General features: G+C 43.1%; 1 pseudogene; it reads left to right on the forward strand.

Moving 5' to 3' along the window:
• Positions 1-25,793, forward strand: part of LOC147730699 (transcription factor Sox-19a pseudogene) — a 46,305-nt pseudogene that overhangs the window by 16,565 nt on the left and 3,947 nt on the right.

Here is a 25,793-nt window from a genome sequence, read left to right on the forward strand (position 1 = left end):
GCGAGACCACCTGCGTGGAGAGTTGGAGCAGGGTCACCGCACACAACAGGTACGCTGTGATAGTGAATGTTTCTCGATATCGACGCTCTGGGGCTTTGAAATACTGTACGAGGTGTCGGTGCAACCACAAAGAAGAGGAGCTTACCGAGGAAACATAACTCGAAGGTCCTACACAGCGAACCGGGGTTTCCTTCTCCAACACTCAGATCTCCTTTTCCAAGTCACAATCCGGACGAGACCTACACTTGAGATACTCGTATTCAACAGGCTGCTGACATTCACCTCCAGGTCAGCAGACGCGTGCACTCTGCCCAAGGATCAAAATACCATGAACGAAATGGCTTTGTTGGTTAGCAAGGAATGAGAAAAACATAACCCTGTAGTTTTTTTGGTAATGTTAATGAAAACTGTTCTGCACTATGAAGCAGCCGAGTACTTTGGAATGCACTGGATGTTTGAACAAAACGTTATCTTTTTGGGTTGGCTGAGATGACATGAATTTGTGCATCTTGTGCTGTATGAAATATTTTGTTTGAAACAGATGAATATATTCCAGAGGGGCACTTTCAATACCGTAGGAATTTAACTTTATGGTAAAAATATTTTAGCATAACACGGAGCAAGAACGTATTTAACAAAAGTATGTGGCACATTCTAAATATTTGATTAGAATGAGTCAATAGCCAGTGCAACTCTAAACTACAAATGATCATTTTTAGAATCAGTTTAGTTGTTTAATGTATTACCAGTGGCTGTGGTGAGTATGGGCTCAGAAAATCCTAAGAATATTAACAATGATGGAATTTATATGCAATTAACAGCATGCAGGCCCTCTGTTTGAATCAGATTGCTGTAATTAGCCGATTACAGAGGTGATACAATTTCCAAGATAGTTTAAATATACCCTATTGGGGAAATGACTTTTGCTTGCTGAATGATACAATACATTTAAATATTTAGGTGAAATTCAAATAGGGAGGATAAAATAAATCAATATTAAAAAAAAATCTTATTTCATTATTAACACAAATTCATGTTCATATCACAGACACTGCTCTGAAACCTACAGTGATTTTTAAAAGGGCCTTCTGCTTTAAGACAGTCACAAATATTTTGCATATCTTTTTAAGGGCTCTTGTCCTGAATTCTAAATTAACTCCTAGTCAAACGTTTAGATAATAAACATAAAACTATACTACTTCACAGAACAGCTTTTGAATGGAAGGTGGGACTGCATAATTACTGTACAATTTCAATTTATTCCCTTCAAAATTTTGTTGGAGGGAAGTGCATTAAAAGGAATGAGCTCAGCTATGAAGGTTAGTCAAGCAATTTTTAATTTTGATTGTTTTCTACTTCTTGCCTAAAGTCACAAGTGACAAGGCAGCAAAGAAAGGAAGTTTGCATAATACTTCTGTTGCATACCTGGTTACATACTGGTGGCATCTGTGCTCTGGGTCTTAACCCCATCTCCACTGATCGCTCTCCTCGTGCACACTCCTTGTCTCCCTTGTCTTACATATTTTCCCAAGGGTGCTTGCTAGTGCTGCTGTTTTTTTGTTGTACTAGGCCTTACGTCTGATGTACTGAGGTGGTGGTGTTAATAAAACTGAACTATTGTTGGCTGACAACCAGAAATATAGCTTTTTACCCTTGGAACTGTTAAAACATTAGAGCGACTCAAATCTTTTGGGATTCTCACAGATGAAGAGCTCTCTTCCAAGGCTCACATTAATGTTGTCTCGTCCTCTTATGTTTATGCCCTTCATCTTCTAGGAAAGATCCATCCATTCCCTCCAACAGGACAAGAATGCAAACTGTTTGCAGCCTGTGTGCTTTTCTGCATTAACTGTTGAAAACTGTTTACATTCGGGCCTTCTGGAAGCAGCACTCATACAGCATCATGGGATACACAATTTTGCAGTTCTGAAAGTTACCTGGAAAAACACAATCAGGTTTAAGAAGCACAGAGAGTACTATTACATCATGCGCAATCAAGGGTGAGTTGTAAGCCCCTTTCATTAAAGCATATGATTGATTGTTCATATCTATAGGAAGGTTTTTGTATTTGTAAGTATGATAGACCCTTCCACTCAGGTTGTCTCTTTCCACTTCTAGTCCCACTGATTGGGAATCACGCAGGTGGTCATGCCTCCCTTATTTTGGTCAAACGGTATGACCAACCTCACTGTTTAATCCAGAAGCCTTGGCAACTGTCTACTTTTTAAGGAAATCCTGAAGACTTTTATTTTTGTTGAATGTTTTAAAGCAGTGGTCCCCAACTATTTCACTCACAAGAGCTACTTATGTTCAGTGAAAGTCCTCCTGAGCTACTAATATTATTAGTGTTGCACACATCAGACAAGATTACATTAGTGGCCACTCCTGCAAGATTAGAAGCTATGATCAACTCACTGCAGGAATGCCAGACGTAACGTAAAAAAGGTTTAGTCCATTTGGAACAACTTCACAACATTAATGCATAACAGCCTCAGCTGCAATGCTCTTGGCATCAAGGTAATAATATTAGAATAAGTCTCCCAAACCTGCATGGTTTATCATTCAAATATCGCCTTTAAAAAGATTCTGGAAATGATGTGCCCTGAAAAAACACACATTTCAGATCAAACACACACTTTTACATTTTGATATAGGTATAAATAATTCAACCAAACAAAAGCTTCTAATTTCGTAGGCTGAGCTGCACACAGGAGAGCTACCCACAGGTAGCTGGAGAGCTACCAGTCGCCCATGAGCTACTCATTGGAGAAGCCTTTTTAAACAATCCTTTTTATATTTTAATGTAAGTTTACAACAAAAAACCCAGGGTGCGCTATAATGCACTTGTAACGCGGAATGTTCAACAGTATGTACATTTGAGATCTGTGTAAGTGCATATCATGGGCGAGGGTCGGGCTGTGCTCAACTAACATATATCTGCAGGTGTGCCGGCAGTCACACATGGCATACTGGGAAAAGGAAGTAGTACATTATGGATCTCATTTGCTGTCCTTGGATTCGATTTTTCCCTCTGTTAATTTATTTAGTTGTTTGTTTGGTCTATTTTCTGTCATTACCAAGATATGCTAAGGAAAATGCCACAGGGGTTCCATCTGGCGTTATACAAGGGCACAAGTCTACTATATTATATATTTTATTGGTTCAGGTTATACTAAAGAACACTAAGTGACAATCTAGAGTTTACTCATGTGAACAACAGAAGCAGGCTACCACTCATATTCTTTCATATTAGGATATACCTTGTGTAAACATACAGTAATTGTCTCAACAATTATTTTCCTTCGGTGTTTGAACACCTATCCTTGAGCTCTTCGGCGATCCTTTTTACTCACCTACATTGAGCCGTGATAAATACCTCAAACGCACAGAGGAAGCAAGGCAGCTGGTTGTATCCCAAGAGAAAGAAGATATTCGCCCGTTGGCAAATGCTAATTATCATGTACATGATGTTGCAAGCATCATGTTTAGGATACGGAACATTTTGAGACTAGTACCTTCATGTTCTGTGTGTTTTTTTACAATTACTTGAGGAACTGTGGTAAGACTCTGTAATGCAACCAAATGAATTATGTAAAAGGTCTTTTCCGGCCCTTCCTCAATTACGAATGCCAGAGGTGTGAAAATGACTTATTTATGGGACCCGACGGTGTGTGTCAGTGGTTTGTGACCTCAACTGAAGTCAACTGAAGCCCCACACCCTGCGATGGGATAGTAAGAGGCTGATTCACAAAGAGGAATTCAGGGCCTGTCAGCACCCTCAGGGGAAACACTCAGTGCTCCCCGATGCCTTACTAAATGGGACACATTAATAGAGATTATCTTTTTTTCACAAACATCCTGCTGTTTCAAGCAGATCGCCATCCCTGCATTCACAGCCAATCAATCAATAAAACCAACTTTATTCAATTTTCACATATAAAACCATAAACATTCTCTGATAATTAAAAAACAATGCATGGTGTTAAAAACTTCATAAAATAATTACACAATTCATCACATGATGGACCAGACTGCCTGAAAATCTCTTTTAATACATAGCCAAAATTCAATATAAAGTGCATATTCCCTTGAACATAAAAGTAAAAGTAAACCATTAGAAGGATGAGTCCTAAGGCCTTATTTGATCTGTATGTATCATCAGGGTGACTAGAATAAGAACAAACCCTAACAGATACTGTCATTTAATCAAGGCAGGCTCTAAGCTTCACTGCAGACTTTAGGAAATTAAGGACAAATAGAATAGAATCTCTATGCAACAGCTGTAAATAGATAAGAGCTGGATGGGCCTGCTTAAATTCCAACCTCCTTAAAATAGTGGTAATAAAAACATTCTGGGGATCGCATAATATTTACAAAGTAATAGAAAATGAAGCACGTCCTGTGGAGACTCACCGCCGCAGCCACAGGATGCTAGAATCTGTCCTCTGCTGCTCCCCTGTGGCTAGGCTAACAAGAGGTGAAAGAGTTCCAGGCAAACCTGGTCAGTAAAAAGCGTTCGTAATAGCTAAAAGATCCAAGGAGATATGGCTCAGTCGATAGTGTTGTGTTTAATATTAAAACATTTCCAACACTAGGTTTCCTCAATTCCAGCTCTTCCCTCTCTAATTTGCTTAGACTGCAGAGGGACTCCCTTGTCCACCTCAGATCCTTTTTAGTTACATATTCAGGGTTTGTATATATTTCTACTCTTCCTATTCTTCCAAAACTACTCTTTATGTATCTGACACACTTAGCCTGATATATCTTTAAAAGTGCAGCAATCGGTCTTTTACTTAATTTAGAAGCAAAATTAAAAATGGCCGTATTTGCCCTAACAAAGTCTCCCCTCTTTCTCTGTTTTAGGGTGGCCCCATTTCATCTGCTCATCCATTATGACCCCCAGATACGAGAAGATACTGAGCAGATCCTACCCTAAATTGAAAAGTCTTTTTTGTGCGAAGACCTACCTGTATCACATAAGATTTGGAGTAGTGTATTGATAAATCCAGATCCATCATAAAGGTAGAGAAGGAGTCAAGCAGTATTTGTAACCCCCTAGCGGTCCAAGTTGTAAGGGCCACATCACCGGCGTATAATAAAACCGGCAGACCACATCGACATACCTGCGGATAATCAACCCTTGTCATAAATAAAACTTTATCTAGCTCATTAAAATACAAATAAACAGGTAGGGGGCTAAATTACACCCTTGACGTACTCCTCTCTTTCTGGCAAAATTGCAGAAAACTCTTAAATCTTGTGAGAATCTGACCTGCGCCTTTGTTGCTTGGTAGAGGTTTTCCAAAAAATAGACAATGTTGCCATCTACCCCGATAGCCAGCATGGTCTGACAAAGTTTAGCCCTGTTCATGCGATCAAACGCGGAGGACAGATCCATTTAAGGCTAAATAAATAGTGCCAGGGTGGGCAACCGTATATTAATTAAGAATCAAAGATAGGTTAAGGCACTGGGCCACGGTGGACCGTCCTGGGTGGACCCGTACTGGATGTCTGATAGATTAGCATGTTCCTCTGCCCAGCTAGTCAACCTATCTAGAAGTACTCGACCCACCACCTTAACCACCGAGTCCAGCAAAGAAATCAGTCTATAGCAGTGAGTGCTGTCTCAATAGCCTTTTTTAAAAACAGGCACTATAGTGAAAGTAGCCCAAGACTCGGGACAGCCGGATTTTGCTGCTGCATTCAAGGCTGCTGTAAGAACCGGTGCCCAAAAAAGTTGGATCCGATTTACAAAGGTCCGACAGGTCCCGGGGCTTTGTTACTTGCCAACCCGACAATACCATCCTTGACCTCTTCTATATTAAAAACCAAATCAGGGATACCTGCCTCACGAACAGAGGAGCAGTTAACTCGGGGGACACTGTAACATGGCTTCAAAATGGAGCACCCACTCCTCCTCAGTAATATGGGCACCCACTGCCCTTCCTTCCTCGTGATTTAAGAAGGGGCCATTAATTATGTTCCAGAACCAGGAACTGTCCCTCAGAGTGCTGGCCTCAATTAACTCTATCCAGGCTTCCTCCTTTAAAGTGGACTTACGTTTTGCCAGTTCCATTTTATACTCTCTTCAGCACGATCTTACAAATGTAGAATCTCCTGTGCTCCTATTTAGGGATTCCTGCAGTTTCCTTGCTACCTGGGAGTAAAGGGACTCGTAACATCTGGTGTTCTGAGTGACAGTTCGCCAAGCCGGGCACTTAAAAAGTCACTTATTTTAAGGGAAATAGTTTTAAAAGCACTAACAACCTCCCCCTGAGTCGTGGAGGAGGTGGTGCCCAGGGCTAACTCATTGGCACACAAGACCGATATTCACTCATAAAATGCATCTGGGGATATCTGGGTGCATTTTAGCCAACTTCCACCATTTGTTGGTCTCACCACCCCACACTGCCCAGCCCCTCCTCTGTGCGAAAGTAGGGGCCCACGAAAATGAAGACACAAAGGGTATGGTCAATGTGTACACTAGCTGGAATAACGAATCCTGCATATAATTCAAGATAAGGCGATAATACCAGTATAACATCAATAAATGAGCCACCACCCCTCCCATTAAAAGATGGAACAGTGGCCTGACTGCTGGGGTCGGTTGAACACATGAGGGACAATAAGTCACATTCATGAAAGAAACCATTTAATGTATCCCCTTGTAGAGAGTGTTCAAAAAGAATTCCCCTCACACGTGGGCATCCCAGATCAGCCAGGCTAGAGACCCTGGGGTCTCCGCATGACTGGATATTGAAATCCCCGACAATTATGAAATCTTGGAAAGCTACATTAAGATGTTGCCTTAAAAAGGAGCCCAAAATGGTAATATTACACACACTCTTGGCACAGGAGAAACATTAATAAGACCCAATTTATGGGACCCCTTGCAAACTACCAGGGGACTGTATACATGGACTCTCTACAGGCAGAGCCAATATCTTACATTCTACTGCCAGAGAAATATAAATTGCAAGGCCACCTCTTGATCTTCCTTCAGGTGAGGGGTAGCCGGAACAAAAAAAGACTTTAATCCTCCAGTGGTAAATTATTTTCAGACAGCCATGTTTCCTGCAAGCAAATTACACTGAACTGTTTTATGAATACAATCCACGAAGGGTCAGAGAACTTGTTGGCTAAGCTGGCAATGTTCCATGATATAAAATTACAATCAATCTCACCTGGGGTCCCATTACTTTGCCATGATGTTTCCCGAGAGCAGGCCCACTAAGTCAAACCAAAGCATCCAACACAGCCAAGGGTGCAATATGGTTTGTTAGCTCCATAAGGGATAGTACTGACTGCTGCCCGCCTTATGCTGGCCAATACATATAATTTGGATTGCTGGCCAATAAATATCATTTGGATTAGGATTTAAATATGAATTTGAGTTCCTGTGAGGTGGATATGATGGCGTCTGCCTGTCAAATAGAGCCCTTGTAAAATTAGTCATGTAATTCCACCCAAATGTCTCAAGTTTGTAAAACATTCTGAGAGGTAGAGCCATGATGCATGACTTGGGGCCAAGGGGGGCATTATTCGGAGTGGTAACCAAAATCCTTTCTGCAATGTGGGGTCTATTGAAATCGATGATAACACAATCGCCCTTACAGGACTAATGAGAACTGCCTACCCAGTTGACCCTTCCCACCATGTTAATGTTTTTCTCTGCCCTCATTCCTAGAGCAGTATTACAGGATAACCAATAAAAGACTTTATTCTTCAGTTGAGAGCAATCCACCCTGGCACCCTGAGGGAGAGTTGGCACATTCCCCAGGATCACAACATATGTTGTCGATTCTGATGGCAGATGTATAATAGGCAGGTTCTGCTTAAAGCCCTCCCCTGCCCCCCTGAGATGGCTCTCCAGCTATGTTACTCTCAGGAGTGGGCTGATCCGTGTAGAAAACCTTTCCACAGGGCTAAAGTTTGCGCCAGGATTTGACACTGTGTGTATCAAAGAGGAGGGCGAAACCCGTCAGGAGTGTGCCTGGCCACTTGTTGACTTTAAGGGGGAAGGAGGATCCTCTCTAATGTTTGAGTGTGGGGCTGCCATGGTGGGACAGTCCTTTGCTGGGGGAGCCATTAATGGCCTTAATTCAAGGTTGAGTGCTTCACCACTTAGGGGTACACAGCATTTGAGGTCAAAATGTCCCTTTTCAATCAAGGTCAAACGTTGAAATAATGAACCCAATTTGGAGTCTATCATAGCCTTAAAAGAGTCCTGGAAGGATTCTAATATACACATCATATCTGCCTTTGTCAGTGCTTGATCGTTTGGGGACTTCTGGGATGTTAAATCAGCTCTTGGTCTTTTGGCTTTTCTCCCAGGCATTTGGCCCTTTCTTTTCGTACCCGACCCTTGAATGACTGACTCAACACATCCTGGTCTCCCTCGCATAGCAAATCTGGCAGCTATTGGTGTAACTCGATGATTGATGGAAGTGTCCACCACATGCCCCTGGCTTGAAGGTACATTGTCCCTCCTAAAATTATTGACCATAATAGTGCGTGTAAGGGGTAACTGCTGGCCAATTGAGCAACTGTTCAGTCCGACAGGTTCTTGCACTCCAGAGTTATTTGATGATCCATCAGCACTATCCACAGGCATTTGTATATCTGCGGGCATGGGTGGAGGACCGTTTACGGGGGAACTAGAAAGACGCTGGTTCATCAGCTCTATCTCCTTAGTGAGCACTGTTGCGGCCCGCTGTAAAAACTAGTCCATATTCACTACAGTGCCTGCTGTGGACCTGTCAGGATCTGTAGTCACCTTACGTTTCCCCATGGTATACCAAAGTCTATGAGCTACGTGACGGGCTTCAACACAAGAACAACCAAATTCAGGGTCTACTGATGCATACACGTAGTTAAACACAAGAGCTTTGGTGCTCAGGATACAAGTTCCTTAGTTACCTAATACTCCAGGCCTGTAACCAGTGAACAATTTACAGCTGTCTATGATAATGAAAAGGGGAGCTGCCTCCCTACCTGCTCCTCTGCCACTGGAGCTGGAGCTGGAAGATGGTCAATCTTGCTGCGACAAGGTGCTGGGTGTTTGAAAGGGTAAAAAAAAGAAACCAAGAGGGTAGGCCCAGCCCAGCTTCCTCCGGTCTCGAACGGGTGCAGATGGGCCCACCCTTGGCCCGGGCTTTTATTGGGCACTCCTGTACAAGTCCTGCACTGCGCGAGCCATGTGGGCTTCTTATGAGCTACCAGGCGTGTCCCCAAGATGGCGGCATAGCAGCCAATTGGCATGCTGGGACTTGTGATTTTTACTGGTAACGGTAACTGTTCCCTTCAGCAAAGTTTGTAAAATGGCTCCCGCCCTGCGGGCTTCGTAAGCGCCACCAGGCGTGTCCCCGAGATGTTGGTGGTGTAGCGGCCGCTTGGCAGGCTGGGACTTTTGGTCCTTACTGGTGGCGGTAACTGCAGCCTTCAGCAAAGTCTTTAAAACGGCTCCCGCCACGCGGGAGCCCTGCAGGCTTCTTAGGCATCTTCAGGCATGTCCCCAAGACGTTGGCGGTGAAGGTGCCGCTTGGCAGGCTGGGACTTGTGCCCCTTACTGGTAGCAGTAACTGCTCCCTTCAGCAAAGTTTGTAAAAGGCCCCCCACCGGCGGGAGCCCTAAAGGCATCTTAAGCGCTTCCCCAAGACATTGGCGGGGTAGCAGGGGCCAGGGGCGGCCTTAGGCATGTGCAAGCTGTGCACCTGCACAGACCGCCAAACCCCAGGGGTCGCCACGCCAATATATATCCTCAATATAATAATCCTCTGAAGATGGATACATATTTGCGGGCGGCCCCTGGCAGGGATTTGGCGGCCTCCGGCTCTGTTCCACTTCCAAACACCCTGACCCCCCCTCTTCACTAGCCTCCACGCCTGCGTTCCTCCGGGGGCCCCCTACCTATGCTCCCTGCCCAGGGCCGCCATGAGCCTAGAGCCGCCCCTGCAGGCGCTTGGCAGGATGGGACTTGTGGTCCTTACTGGTGGCGGTAACTGCTCCCTGCAGCAAAGTTTGTAAACCAGCTCCCACCCCACGGGAGCCCTGCAGGCTTATTAATCGCATCCAGGCACGTCCCCAAGATGTTGGCAGCATAGCTGCTGCTTGGCAGGCTGGGACGTGTGGTCTTTACTGGTGGCCGTAACTGCTCCCTTCAGCAAAGTTTGTCATACTGCTCCCCACAGTCAATCACAGGATGGCATTGGATACAGGAGGGTGAAATTCCCACGTGGAAAGCGAAACAGAGGAACTAAAAATAAATGTATCGTCCTGCTGCAGAGTGGAATAGGGACTGATCTGCTGCTCCCTGGGCTAAACCCCCCCACGCCAAATGACTGTTACATTTTGATGCACTGTGAGGTGGTGAGGTGCAGGACAATATATTTATGTTAATTTTAGTCACCCTAACAGTGAACCTTCCCTCACAGGGAAGTCTGTTTGCCGTTCCTGCCTGCGGAGCTCCCCATGCCGGCAGGTGCCACATTCAAGCTCCCTGCTAGGAAAGAGTCTTTGAAGAGTACTGTCAGGAGCCACTCATTATTATTAACTCACAATTATGGTAATTACAGTGACAGCCCCTGACATGACCGAAGAATCTCGGCAATTCCTAATTTCTTGCATTGGTGAATGCCTAGAATAATAAATGTTTGTTTTGAAGGGAATTTGTCTCTTATCTCAGTCCATGGCAGGAACTTGACGAAATAGTGAGATTGCCCGCTGTTTCCAATCCAGTTACCACAGGTAGAAGACATGCCATTTTACCCAGGCCTATTCGTAAATTGTAACCTGCCTAATGAATATTCATTAGCTCGATTACAGAAAAAGATATACGTCCTTAAAGACCGTACAGCACAGATTAAACATTGTTCTCTGCGCGACTGGCAGCCAGTGAAGGTCCTTTGTCACTTGGGTGATGCGGCCATATTTGAGTAGATAATATATAAACTGAGTGGCCTGATTCTAGATCAACTGGAGTCTGCGCAACAGGACTTTAGGAAGACCCAGGTAAAGAGAATTGGCATAGTCATTTCTAGACATGGGTCAGAGCCTCCTTAGTGAGGAATTTCTTTATCTTTTTTTGTGCGCCGTAATTGGCAGAAGCTTGACAAGGTCACGGCTCCTACATGCTGCTTAAATGATATTTCCTCATCGATGATGACCCGAGGCTTTTTACCACCTTTTTAGGAATTGGAGGGAGATTCATTTCGCTGGGCCAAAATAAGGGGTTCAATAGTCCACCTTACTTATTGTGATAACAATCTCTGTTTTGTCAGAGTTCAACTTCAACTGATTACAGTTCATCCAATCTCGGATGAACAGCATGGTATCCTGAAATTGTTGTTTAGATGTGCGGCTATCGTTAATCGTGATAGTACACGCATATAATCAGCATAATTAAAAATGTTGATTTCCATGTTCTTAAGGTGATTGACCAATGGGCGGGTATAGATATTAAAAAGATGAGGAGAAAGGGAGAAACCCTGTGGTACCCTGCAATTCACTTGTACCTCAGATGAATCAAACTGAATGTGATCTCTCACTCAAGAAAGAGATGATCCAGTTCAAGGCTGCATTCCGGAAACCTGCGGTCCTGACCCGGTCAGCCAGAATGATGTGGTCGACCATGTCAAAAACAGCAGACAGGTCCAATAGCACCAAGCTAGGGTATTGCCATTTTGTCAGCTTCCTTCTTCATGTCATATACGACTGACATGATCACTGCCTCTGTGGAGTGTGCTGGCCTAAATCTCGCCTAACTTCAGTCCAGGAACTCTGACTCTTTTATGAAAGAGCAAAGATGGTGGGCTACATGAGCCTCAAGTAATTTTGCCAGATATGGTAATAAGGAGATCGGGCGGCAATTTTTCAGATCCTTAGGATATGCTCCTTCTTTTTTAAGGATAGGGACAATCATCGCTCTCTTAAACACTCTGGGAACCAGCCCAGAATCGATGGACTGGTGAAGTAGTAGCATTAGCAGGTCAGTGAAGCGGGTGCAAACCGGCCTTTGGGGGGCAGATATATCTTTTGGTGAGCCTGTCTTGACTTTTGTCAGTAAATTCACTAGATCTTCTTGCGATATGTGAGGGAAGCAAGAGATCATTTGGCTATTCTCATTACCTGATGGTAAGTTGTTGTGTGACAGGCCAGGAGGAATGCTATTTTTAATAACCTCGATTTTATTCACAAAGAATGCGTTGAGAGAGTCACACAGATTTTGGGTAGGAGTGACTGAGAGAGTAACTCTGTAATACTTATCAGGCACTCCTTTCTATGGGGCAGGGGCATGAAGTGTAAAAACTAAGACGTATATGTTTTATGTTTTACATGCCCTGGCACTGAAAAAGATCCAAAATCCTTTTTTACTGTGTAAAGGTGGGCTTCCCAGAGGAAAGCACAGGGTTACAACATAACATCTTACAAAGCATAAAAACAGCTTTAGAGTAGCTGGAAACATGATTAAAAGAGTAATTTCAATTTCATTTTAAAGTCCAGCTTAATGGTCATGTCGGATTTTATATTACTATTTTAAATATGACAATTTTCGAAAGTTGTCATTTTTCTGCCTGAGCTAAATGTGCCTTTCTTCCAGTGTTTACTGTCACACAGGAACTGAATGGCTTGTTCATTAGTTGTGATGGGGCTCCCAGGACTGAGACAAATGAAGAGGTGCTGACCTTTCCATCACAGGATGGTCATCTGGGCTGTGCCTAGGAACTTAATTACCCTCAAAGAAGACATACTCTATCACAAGCAGATGTAGCTCTCACATGGGCCTGCCCCCTCAATTGTCTTGCTAGATGGGGGGGTACCAATCCAAGTGAGAGAAGAGTTCTCCCCAGAGTCTGTTTTGAATGACCACAAAGGATGTTTGCCCATTATAGTAGCCAAACCATTGTGTGGGCACAGGGAGCTTTGCACAGGAGATGAAAGTTTCTGCCATGTTGGTTTTGGACACATAGGAGGCACTGCTGGATACTTTACAGTAAAACTGCTATGTTCCAATAATGATTACTCTTCCACAAAATGATTTGAAGAGGTTAATCAAGTACACAGCATATACCACCAATCCTTAAAGACAGCGATCAACCCCCCAAGTGACTGTATTTTGTTTAATCCTCAGAACCTTCAGCTGCATAGAGCAGCATAACATCACAAAGTGACATACATGATTTTCCACTCATAGCAAACTGATCCAACCTGATACAGATCATAACACATCTTTCCCCTTTCCCATTTACAATACAAAATAGAAAAACACAAACATTGTATTTAAAAACTATGATATAAGATTAACTGAAGTATAAAGATAATCAATAATGAATTAAAATGAAGCAAAAATGCGTTGGCACAAAAATGACAATCATCCTATGAAATGTATAAACAGATCACAATATCGCATAATGTTAAATCATGAACTATACACTGAGTCCATGAACAATGATCATTTATTAAACAGTCTTTATGCCACCAAGGCTTGAATTTCTCCCTTTTTGCTTCCAGTTCCTCAGTACAACTTTAATCCACAATAGTATGATTCCCAGTTTGCACACTTAGAAATAGTCGGATCCCCACTTTTACTAACTTGGACATGCTCCACACATCTCCGGGATCCAAAATGGCAACATATTTTCTCATAGAAGTTATTACAAATGTACCCACAAATTTTTAACATCCATTTTTTAACATCCCAGGTCTTTTCACCAATACTCAGTCACCCACTTCCCACCTACTTTTTGCACACAATACTTTGTATCAAAACACACTTTAGATTTGTCTTGATGTTCCAATCTACCCAAAACCAGATCTTATTTAGAATGCTGTTCTTCTACTTCTGTGCTCAACTTTAATCAAACTGGGTTATGTTTACAGTGAGGTTTCCTACATCTAAGTGAAGCAAAAGGAGATATTGATGTCACTATCAGACGTAACCTAATGTGCTCAACACGTTTTTCAGGGATTTCTTATTAAGAAGTATGTGCTGGGCACAGCTCTTCACTATCTAATTCATACTCGAGCTAAACCATTAGCTTGAGGCGAATAAAGATCTCTCTTGTAGTGTAAAATGGAAAGTTCTTCTAGAAAAGTTCCCGTTTCCTGGGACACAAATTGTACCCCATTGTCTGTGACGAGACTTGAGAATTTCTCCTCAAGAATTCAATAACTGTTCTGGTATTAACAGAAGACACACATTTAGTGACTACCAATTTAGATGTGTAATCTACTAGTAGCATTACACATTGTTCATCATGAGCCATTAAATCAAAGGGACCAGCAATGTCCAAACCGAATTTAGTCCAAGGCTCTACTGGAATTTCAACTGGAGTCAAAGGAGCAGTGTGAGTTTTCTATGTCTTATCATTGTTTACACAATGCAAACAAACCTTTACAACTTCTTCCAGCTCATGATCCATCCCCGGCCCCCAATACAATTCACACAGTCTTGCTTTTGTCTTGTTCCTTCCTAAATGCCCTTCAGGGGGGTAAATTAATCAACTTTTTTCTCAAAGCTCTTGGAAACACAACAAGTTTTTCCTTGAATATTTTCCCTTCAACAATGGTCAGCTCATATTTTACACTATAGAATCCATCTAAAGTAGAGGGTATTTCCTTTTTGTTTGGCCTTCCTTTTATGAGGAATTCCTTCAATACTAACAAATCTGAATCACTTGAGATTACTTTATCCCACTATTTATCATACAAAGCTGATTCACATAACAAACTCACTAATGTACTCACTAATGTACTTTCAAAATTTTACTCACAACGATGAATTGGAAACATTGGTAAACAGTCCACCAAACTATTTTGCGAACCAGGCACATACTCAACCCCGAAATTGTAACTAGACAATCCTTCTGTCTGTCTAAACCTAGAGGGCACATTTTCCAATTCTCTGCACATGAAAATCTGGGTAAGTGGTTGAGGAGTTGACCTTATAGTGGAATGTAGACTCCACAAAAAACTTTTAAAAAGAGAATAGCCCAATAATCAGCCAACGCCTCTCGCTCAATAATGGAATACCATTCTTCCGCACCCTTCAACGAGCAAGAGGCAAACGCCATATTGGCCGCTTGAGCCAGCAATACACCTAAACCTTTGATGATGGACTAAATAGACAGAATCATATTCTTATTAGCAACAAAGTATCCTAAAACTGGTCGTTTTCCATTGCTACCTCTAATGCTTCTGAAAGCTCGATTACACTTCTCAGTCCAACTGAACTGAGAACACTTTTTAATAGTATCCACAAAAACTTAGAAATACTAGCAAACATTTGGATTAATTTTTAACAGAACTCTGCTAGCCCCAGAAGTGAGCACATCTGATCTTTATTCTCTGGTTTGGGGGCCTGAACAATACTGTTCGCAATATCAATTTTAGGACTTTTACCTTCTCCTGAGATGGTGTGACCCAAGTAAATCACTGTTGATACCCTAATTCTCATTTCTCTTTTTTTATAACCAAACCCTGCATCTTGCAACTGCTGCAACACCTTCCATAAAATCTCATCACGCTCCTGTTGATTTTCCCATAAACTAGTATGTCATCCTGAAAGAACAACACTGTGTCCAGACCTTTTAACACCTTCTTCATGACCATCTGGAAACAGTCTGCAGCCGAAGCAAGACCAAAGGCCTGCAAATAAATCAGAATACTCCCACATGTGTCACAAATTATGTAATAGGTCTCAATTCAGGATGTAGTATAACCTTGTGGTAGGCAGAGGACACGTCCATCACACTAAATAGATGTGCGTCTTTTATTAATGCCAACATTTCCAAAATGTTCTGTAAAGGCTGTCTATAAACTCTGATGTGTTTATTCAACCCCCTCAGGTCAGCACAGATTCAAATCCCTTTACCGCCATCCTTGCATGCCAAGACTATGGAGCCAATCACTCAGAGCCTCTCTCTTTCAATTTTTTATTTCTTGCTCTAGCAGGGCCAACATAATATGAGGAACCTTCCTGACTCTAAACACACATGGCACTTCACCATTCTTCAGTACAATATTATGTTCAAAATTTCTCAGTAATCGAAACTCATTACCAAATACCTTGGGAAACTTTGAACAGATTTAATCAGGTAACTCCTTATTTGCCAATTCTAACACCTTCTGTTTAGCAATGGGATTAAGTGTTATCCCCATGTCCCTCTGATATCTCCATCCCAAAAGGTTATCTAAAGGGTCATTAACTGAACTTTGCACTTTTAAGCTCCTCTACTGTGATTAGCTATATTTTTTGTGCATGTTCTTAGCCTTTTATACTTTTTATATATTAATCAAATGTATTTTCTGTTGAACCTGATCCTCTGTTGTGTCATTTAAGTAGGGGAAGAGGGCTCACATTTGGTAAAGGGAGGAAAGAGTATTCCGGGTTGGATGACTACAGACGCCAATTTTTGGTTGTGGGCACTCTAGTCATCAGCGGGACTCATGTTCAAAAAGAGACATGCTGTGTGGACGAGATCAGCCACCACTGCTGGCACGCCAAAGGCACCCCTAGACAAGCCCGCCTGTGCCCGTCAGAGTCCTGGAAGGGGCCAGCACCAGCCATACTGCCCGTTTGTCTCCAGATGGTATGATCATTTTTAATAAATACAGCAGTGCGGAACTCATGCAGCTTGCACCAACCAGTAAAGGCATAAAGGAGCACTGGGCTCCTTTGGTGGAGCAAAATACTTGTTACCTTGAATGTATCTTTAGGTTTTCTAGGGATGTTCAGTAACTGACTCAATCTAGGACATTGGCAATGGGCATGTCTGCTGTAAGTGCCCCCTAATCAATGCACACTCCATACTAAAACACATGCAGAGCATTTATGATTTGTTAGATAAGTGGAATCTCAATTTACTGTGTATTATGGGAATGTGTCTGTCTGAAGCCTCAAACCAGGTCATTGCCACGGCCATACATAAGGGTCTTAAGATTATTAGGATGGACTGGAAGGAGGGGAGGCGGACTAGCAATCATTATAAAGGAGCAATGGGCTTGTCAGTGTAATGAAATTACTGAGCTAATGGGAGCAGAAGCAATGGGCTTGTGTATCAACCTCACACAACAGCATTCAGTTGCAGAAGTTTTGGTGTATATGCCAACCGGGCCCAGCAGGATCCTTTTTAAAATCAATGGGCAATGCCAATACATACCTTGCCCTAAAATACTCTGTTTTTATAAACTGAGTGTTGGTGAGGCGATCGAATTCAAAGCGTTTATGAATCAGCTAAGCCTGAACCAACATGTGTTAAAACAAACACATCAAGGGGGTCACATATTGGACCAAGTATGTTTCAACGTGGCTCTGCTTATGGAAAACCCACTACCTTTGATCTGGTCTGACCACAATTTGATGAGGTTTTCTTGGCTGCTCTCTATAAAACTGGATCAGATACCTAACAGGCAAATACATAGGGTGAAAGCCTTTATAAAATCGATCCTCTTGAGCTTATGGAGCGTCTAACCCGGAACACAACAGAACTATTAGATATGATTGAGGAAGACGCACTAAAATGTAATAACTGGATTAGAAATGCCACTGAGGAGCTGGCCCCTGTCCTCCAGTGCAGAGCATCCAGAGGCACACCCTTCAATCCCTGGTTCTCGTCCACTCTCAAATTGGAAAAAAGCATTTTAAGGCACTGGAACGTAAGTGGAGGAGGAAATATAATTTAGTGGATAAAATAATCCTTTAAAAAAGCATAAAATAACTATTATACAGCTATAACGAAAGCTAAATGAATATATTATGAGGAGCAAATTGGAAAAACAGGAAATAATTCAAAATAGATTTTTGTAATAGTTAAGAGTTTTATGACCCCATCTGCCTGTACTCACTTGAAAGAGGCCTCTGGTGAATGGGTTGAAGAACTGGCAAGTTTTTTCGCATCCAAAGTCCAAAGTATTCAGGCAAGCCTAGGAGTAGGCAGAATACTGGCTACTGATGTTAAAACTTTAAGTATAAAGATATCTGTAAGAAATTCAAAACTGAGCTCCTTCGGAACCTTATCTTTAGAAGGGTCTCTTGCGGTTTCAAAACTTTAAAGTCAGGTTCCCCGAATCCCCCATTCCCTCCTAAACTGCTAACTGCATAAGGCTGATTTAATTAATCCATTGTCAATAAGATTCTTAATACATCTCTAGGAACAGCCACGGTTCCTAGAGTTTGTAAACCGGCAATGAAAAAGCCACCAACACATCCAGCCACCCCTTCTTACTACAGACCCATTTCCCTGCTGCCGGCTTTTACCAAGATACTTGAGAAGTAGGTAAATGGACATCTGTCAAATTATGTGGAGACTAATCGGCTTCTCTCCCACGGAAATCAGGCTTTAGGGTCCAGTACAGCACAGAAACCGCTCTAGTAGACGTATCTGAATTTATCAGGGGTACACTGGACAACAGGGGTGTATCTGCATTAATATTATCTTGCTAACTTTTTGGCCAGACAAGGCACCCTTGCCGGATCCCCAAAGAGATCCAGTAAAAAATTTGGAGATTTGTTTTGATAACACGCTGTCATTTTGACCCCAAATTAACAGGTTGGCTGGAACCTGCTTTGGGATCATGAGATCCCTGAAGAATTTCCTACCTCTCTTATTGTTCCATGCAAAGAAAACAGTCGGCCAGGCATTGATCATTGTCCAGTATTGACTACGGGAATGCCCTGTGTGTAGGCCACCCGGAATATGTCCTGGACCAGCTGATCCAGAATGTTGCAGTTGGAATTCTGCTCAATCTCCAATCTCCCAAGACAAATGTGCATCAGGCTGCATCTTCGGGATCTACATTAGCGACCCATTAGGGAGAGACCATAAATATATTGCTAGTTCAAAGCTGTTTTGGAGGGTTGTAGATACTAAAACTGGCAAAGGACCAGCTTGCTTAAGTACCAAACCTGGCAAAAGCCTGCTTACTTAAGTACCAGATTTAGCATCTACAGCCCTCCAAGACAGCTTCGAACTACCCATACATTTCTGGTAGGCACCCCTAGGATCCGCAGACATAGAGCAGGAGGTGGATCACTCACTTTTTTGGATGCAGCAACTTGGAATCAGCTTCCCTTGGAATTACACGCTATAAGTGATCCAGGGCTGTTTAAAAAAAGCGGAAAACCTGGTTCTTCCCCCAAACTGCGCTTGTTTTCTCTCTGGCCTTTCAGCTTGTACCTCGCTGGGACACTCCCTGGAGTAGCTGTCTGCAATATACTTTCCCCACTATTTCATGATCAGCATTACAGATTCTCCCAGTGCATCTGTTTTCATACCTCCATACCTTACCTGGTTTATTTCCGGAGTTTGTAATGTGATCTCTTCATTTCCAAATATTAAGTCCCAGTTTTTGTCTCCATTCATAGTATAAGATGATCCTGAGTCCGCCAGTACCAGTACTCTTTTTCCCATCAAACACAATTTTGCATTCTGGCATTTCAATGGGATTAGCGTCCACCAATCCATCATTCCTCACAATTAGCACACATTTTCCCTCCTCTTCCACACAAATCCCACCGTGGTGTTTAGACCCTCTGGAAACACATGCAAAATGCCTTTTCTTGCCACATTTTTTGTAAAGCACAAATCTGGCAAAACATCCGTGACTATTAGAAAATGTTAGCATAATTCTGGGAATATTTATTTTTTCAAATTTCTTGTCCTCTTCCTTGATTTTGATTCCCAAACTTTTGTCACCATCCTTATCTGTGTATCTGCGTATCCCTTTTTACCTTATTCACTGTTCCATCTAGGCCCAAATTGTCCTTCCCTTTCTCATCAGCATTTCACATACCCACAGGCTCGTGTTTTCAATGTCCTCAGCTACTGCCACTGTGTCTCTCAAATTAGGATTCTTCGCAAGAAGCTTCTCCTGAACTTTCACATCATTTTGCACACTTCACTATTTGATCTCTAACCATAGAATCAATACGATGATCAAATTCGCATATGCGAGCCAATGTTTTTAAAGCTGCAACATAACTTCCAATTTCTCTTGCTTCCCTTGCATCCTCGTAAAACACCACATTAATTTGCGATCTAAAAGGTTTTTTCCAACTTCATTACAGACATATCAAAAACATTTTGGGTTCACCTTCCCCAATGTCCATTTCATCAAATCTCTTGTATACATTCCTTTCCTCAATTCCCAAATAATGTAATAAAATACCTTGTTTACAAACAGCTGAAAACTTCTTGCCCCATAGCAATCAAGTATGAAACGAATATCTGCTTCCACCTTTTCCAAGGGAGGATAGGTTCACCTTTGTCAGAAAGAAAATGGGGAGGTTCAGACATATTGGTACTTGATATGATGTCATATAAACAAACCTGCCGCAATCCATTGTTATACAGTAAAAATTGACTCTACATATCACACACAACATCAATTGTCTCTATATATCTAACACTTAAATCTACCAACAATATTTATCATGTATGGCATCAGTTGTCTCTAATCAACATGTCCAGCATCACTTGTCTCTCTATTTATCATTCCCCTTTACCTCAGTAAATAAACTAAATATTTCACGCTACTCACAGAAACATTACACAATTCTGTTAAGAGTTCCAGTAGAAGCAAATAGGTGCGCGCATCACTGTAATAATAGCGCTTTTGAGATGTGCACATCATCGAAAATTGAAGAAAGGAATGACCACAGAGCACGTGTGTGGTGTGCATGTCATCACATTATTTGAAATGCACTCAAAAATGACCAAAGAAACTCATGAGTGGTGTGCGCATCACAGCGATAATCCAAATGCAACCGAAGGAGTTTTATTCCTTTGAGCACCTCATGCCCAAGAGTGCATGATAAGTGGTTCACTACCTCAAAACTGTGTTGCCAACATTGTGTCTACTTTCAAGATGGCCACCACATGGTCACACTCTAGTTGACTCTCAGCTGCGATGCTTCTCCGCGTTCAAGTAAACGTTTTACGTTTTGTGAGGTGACACAGTGTGTCGTGTTTATATCTAGGATCCTAATTCAATATTCCTTATTTATGCCCTTGTGAGGTTATAATCAATAATATCCTGATAAGGGCATAAGAATCAGATCCATATTCAGTAATAGCCCATGCAGTCCAAAGCACAGCACGGCTACTCCCATCGACTCCTAGAAAGCACAACGCGTTCTTTAAACAAACCAATCCTCCAGCAGCCCGGGAAAATCCTTTCTGCTTTTGTTTTGATTTGAACAAGAACTCCTGAAGTCCAGAAAGAACTGTTAGTTCTTAGTGACGTCTTATGTCCAACCTTACGTCAAACCCGGCATCTTCCAGGTATAAAATACCAAAAGTTGCCTTAAGCAAACACACGGTGGTTTGGAGCATAGCGGCCATCTACCTGCCCGAGAGCCCAGCTGATGCAAGAGCCCACGGAAGCCGCCCCTCCCGTTTGACGCACTGAGAGAGACGCTGTCTTTTTCTCCAGATGAGAAAATCCAGCTCCGGTGTTTCCAGCCTACTCTTGCGGGTGGCTGGGAGATCGAGTCCTGAGGAAAGAGATACCAGACCTCCCACATTCTATTACCAAGGTACGGAGCTGACTAAACCCTTAAGAGAATTCTTGATGCAGATTCTTGGCAAAACTATCTTAACCAACTTAACTTAAACTGCTACTTACTCATCCCTTCCCATGTATTAGGCTTAGGTCAGGTACACCGGGGTAGGCTTAGTTAGAAGCACCAGTTGAGTACGTTAGTGTATGTATATATTTTATCCATTTTAAAGTATCATATGGCTAAGAAACCATATCAATGCTTTTACAGTATTATTTCATAATACTACTTTTACTGTACGCACTTTACTTTACTTTAAGTATTGCAATTGTGGCAATTCATTTCTCTTGCATGAGGAAGAAGACTGCTCAATAAATAACACCTTTTATTGAAAACACCCGTCTCTCTATTTCTCTGCATTCTGGTGAAACTAAGTATGCACTGCTGACTGAGTGAAATAGCTGTCTATTGTTTTCACACGACTCTAGAGATACATTCTTATTCTGAGGGAGCAAAGTTGTCATGTTTATGCGGTTGTCAGAAACTGAATCCCTTCTTGTCTGAGCCAGGGAAGTTCATCCCTCTCTATTCATTCAAGGAAGTTTCCAGTGACCTCTGACCTAGCTGGCGCAAACCTAAATTAAGTTTAACATAGTCAGTAGAGACCTAGATGACCTCAGTCCTACGTCTACACTGCTGTTTATGTTATTCCAATGCGCAGAGCCCATTGGGAAAATAGGATCTACACTACAAGTGAGAACTCGCCTGATGCCTCAATGTTCTGTTGTCTGCTCCTTCCAGCTAGTAACGGCCTCCACTACTTCTAACCTTTAAAATTTGCTTGACGTCACCATTTGCTCAGCTACCATTATTGGGATCAAATCTCCCCACAAATCGCTGCTCCTGGCCTATTCAACCCACAATGAGCCTTGTCCTTAGTCACTCCGGCTTCTGCATTGTACCTCCCAACCTGCACCACCACAACCGGACTGCACTCATCAGATATAAGGTGCACGCTGCAAAAAGGGGGTATATCCACAAAGCTTCATGCGCAGGTTCCTCATTAATTTTGAAGCTGGTGGTCAATCCTTCTTCCTGGCCCAAATCATTACCAATGTGATGTTCCAATAATGATAATGCATCCACAAAATGATGTGAAGAGCTTAATCATGTACACAGAATAAACCACCAACCTTTAGAGACAATGATCAAACTTTCAACTGACTGTTGTTTGTTCAAACCCCAGAACCTTTAACTGTATAGAACACTATGACATCACAAAGGGCCAGATGTAGGAACCCTAATACCGGTTGGTAATGCCAAAATTACCGCATTTCGGCCGTTACCAACTGGTATTAGGCATTTGGGATGTAGGTGGCTACATTTCAGATTCGGTAATTTACTGAATCGGTATTTAAGAATTCGGTAAATTACCGAATTCTTAAATACCGATTTGGTAAATTACCGAATCTGAAATTTAGGAAGCACTCAAGTGAGTGCTTTTCCTGTGTAAAGATTTGTTATTTACCACCAACTACAAGTTGGTGGTAAATAACGAAAACCGTTAAAAAAGAAATGTTGTGCTTTTTTAACAATGCCATGTATCAGACATACATGCCCTTACATGCCACATGCGCACCCATGCACAATTCAGGGGTGCAACAGGGTGTCAATAGGAGGCCCATAGGAATGAACGGGAATTACTGAATCAGTACTACCGATTCTTAATTACCGAATCTTACCGCAGGGGGTCGATCTGATATTAAAAAATGTCATCTGTGTAAAAGGAGATTCCTTCTAGTCCAGGTTCCTCCGCAGACTCTGCAACTGACTGTCTCTTTGCACCCCACCCACTAAGGGTTCCAAGGCCAGGGCCAACAACAGTGGAGGGCATGGGCAACCCTGACATATACCAGGGTGAACTCTATTGAAAGGCATCTGTTGACTCGCACCTGAGCAACTGGCTTATTATACAGATACCCTGGATATGAACTCCTTGCCAAACCCACTTTTGCTTAATACCACAAACAGAAATTGCCATTCAACGGACTTAAAGGCTTTTCTGCATCCCAGCAATAAAAGGACGTTCAGCTCCCTCAGGGCATGCCACATAGCCAGGCTTCGCAGATTCTGGTAGGTAAAACGCAAGGGCATGTATCCCGATTGGTGGTTTAATCAATTTGTCAATTACTTGCCGAAGGTAGTTGGCTAGTGTTTTAGCCAGTATTTAAACTTCAGCATTTAGAAGAGTCACTGGCCTGCTAGAGAAGCACTTTTTTGGCCGCCTGCCCGCACATGGGCAAGGACTATAGTCTCTGTTCTAAGATCTCGCTTCGTATAGAATTTTACGGATTGGATCACACAGCAATCTACCAACATATCAGAAGTATTCTGGGGGAAGCCCATTAGGCCCAGGTGCCTACTCCCTTCTAAACTAGAAAGTCTCTCTAATCTCTTTGGCACTCCTGGTTAGAGTCACTGCTCTCCCCAGCGCAGCTCCGCCATTGTGGGACTGCCCATAGCGCCGCTTGAGCTCCCTGCCAGGTAGGTGTTCAAGGCCCTCCTCCACCCACAAGCTCCTGCATGCACCTCATCCTTGGTGACCTAGTGGAAGAGCTCTGCTCTTCTGCTAGTCCGCTCTGTTAGTGCCCTCTTTCCCTTTTTTCCTGCTGTGTGTTCATGCCTTTTTTCCTGTCTGCTCTGTATGTGCTCTCTTTGCCTTTTTTCCTGTTGTGTCCTCATTGCCTTTTTTTCCTGTCTGCTTTGTTTGTGTCCTATTTGCTTTTTCCCTGTTGTGTCCTCATTGCCTTTTTTCCTGTCTGCTCTGTTTGTCTCCTATTTGCCTTTTTCATGTTGTGTGTTCTTTGCCTTTTTCTTGCTAGCCTTTGTGTTTTTCCTTTCCCTGCCTCTTTCTCTTTGCCCTTCTTTTGCCTCTTTTCCCTCATGCTTCCTGGTGCTTCTGCTCCTGCGGCCCCTCCCCCCCCAGCATTTTGCCCGGGCCTTGCCTCCCAGCTGAGCGCCCTCCCCCAACCCCTACTTAATGGTGCCCTCTGGCATGCCAAAGCCAAGCATGCCTGCGCCCGTCAGTGACCCGACTGTGACCAGCACCAGGGACCCTGGTCCCACGATTCCCCTGCTGCTTCAACCCCAGCACTCTCCACGCTCCCAACCCTGGATGCAATATCAACTGCCAACTCTCTAAACCAAGCAACACCTAATGCCCAATCTCCTGCTGACACTGCTGCTGCACCTTCACCCAATTCCAGACCTTGGCAGCTCCCCCCAACACACCGGACACCGCAGCACAAAAGCCACTGAGGTGCATCCTCCTCAACATACGGTCCCTGCACAGACACGCCATAGAAATCTGGAACCTCCTCAACATACACACGCTCAACGTCGCCTTCCTCACAGAGACCTGGACCAACGTCAGCTCCTCACCTGACATCGCAACCGCCATCCCCGATGGATACAAGATCCTAAGAAAAACTGCCCCAACTGCCCAGAAGGAGGCCTCGCCACCATCCACAATAGCTCTTTCCGACTGACAGCCACCAACTCTGATGATGCCTTGCCCCTGATAGAACACATCTACTTCCCGATACATCCCAAACCCAAAACTACGCTCCCCAGAACACTCACCTACAGACCTCTTGAAGCCTGCACCCCCTTCACCAACGTCATCACTGACCACATCACACCCAACGCCGTCACCTCTAGGGACTACATACTACTTGGAGCCCTGAACATCCACCTGGACAACCACAGCGATCCTAAAACCACCACCCTCCTGGAGAACCTCACCAACATAGGACTGAAGCAACTTGTCTCTATCCCCACTCACACAGCAGGACACACACAATCTTCGCAGGAAGAAACAACATTCGCTTCAGCCACAACCCTGAACTGCTCTGGACAGACCACCACTGCATACATTTCTCCTTTACAAAACACACGCCACCTCCCACGCAGAAGCTGGAAAAAAGTCTCAGAAGAAAAAGTAATCGCTGCCCTCACCTGCACTCCCCCAACTATGACAGACACCAACACAGCGGCAAGCAACCTCCACCAATGGATTGCCAACTGTGCCAACGCTCTTGCCCCCCTCTAGAACACCACGAGATGACACAACAAGAAAACGAACTGGTTTGCCACGTTGTCTGAGAATTCAAGTGCTCCTGCAGACGACTGGATAAGACGTAGAGAAACAGTAAAACCCAGGAAGCACATTCCACCTACAAAACAGCCATCACGGCACACCACCAGCTCATCAAATCAACAAAGAAAAGCTTAA

Source organism: Lissotriton vulgaris, chromosome 2_1, assembly GCF_964263255.1.
Source record: "Lissotriton vulgaris chromosome 2_1, aLisVul1.2, whole genome shotgun sequence".
Lineage (NCBI taxonomy): Eukaryota > Metazoa > Chordata > Amphibia > Caudata > Salamandridae > Lissotriton > Lissotriton vulgaris.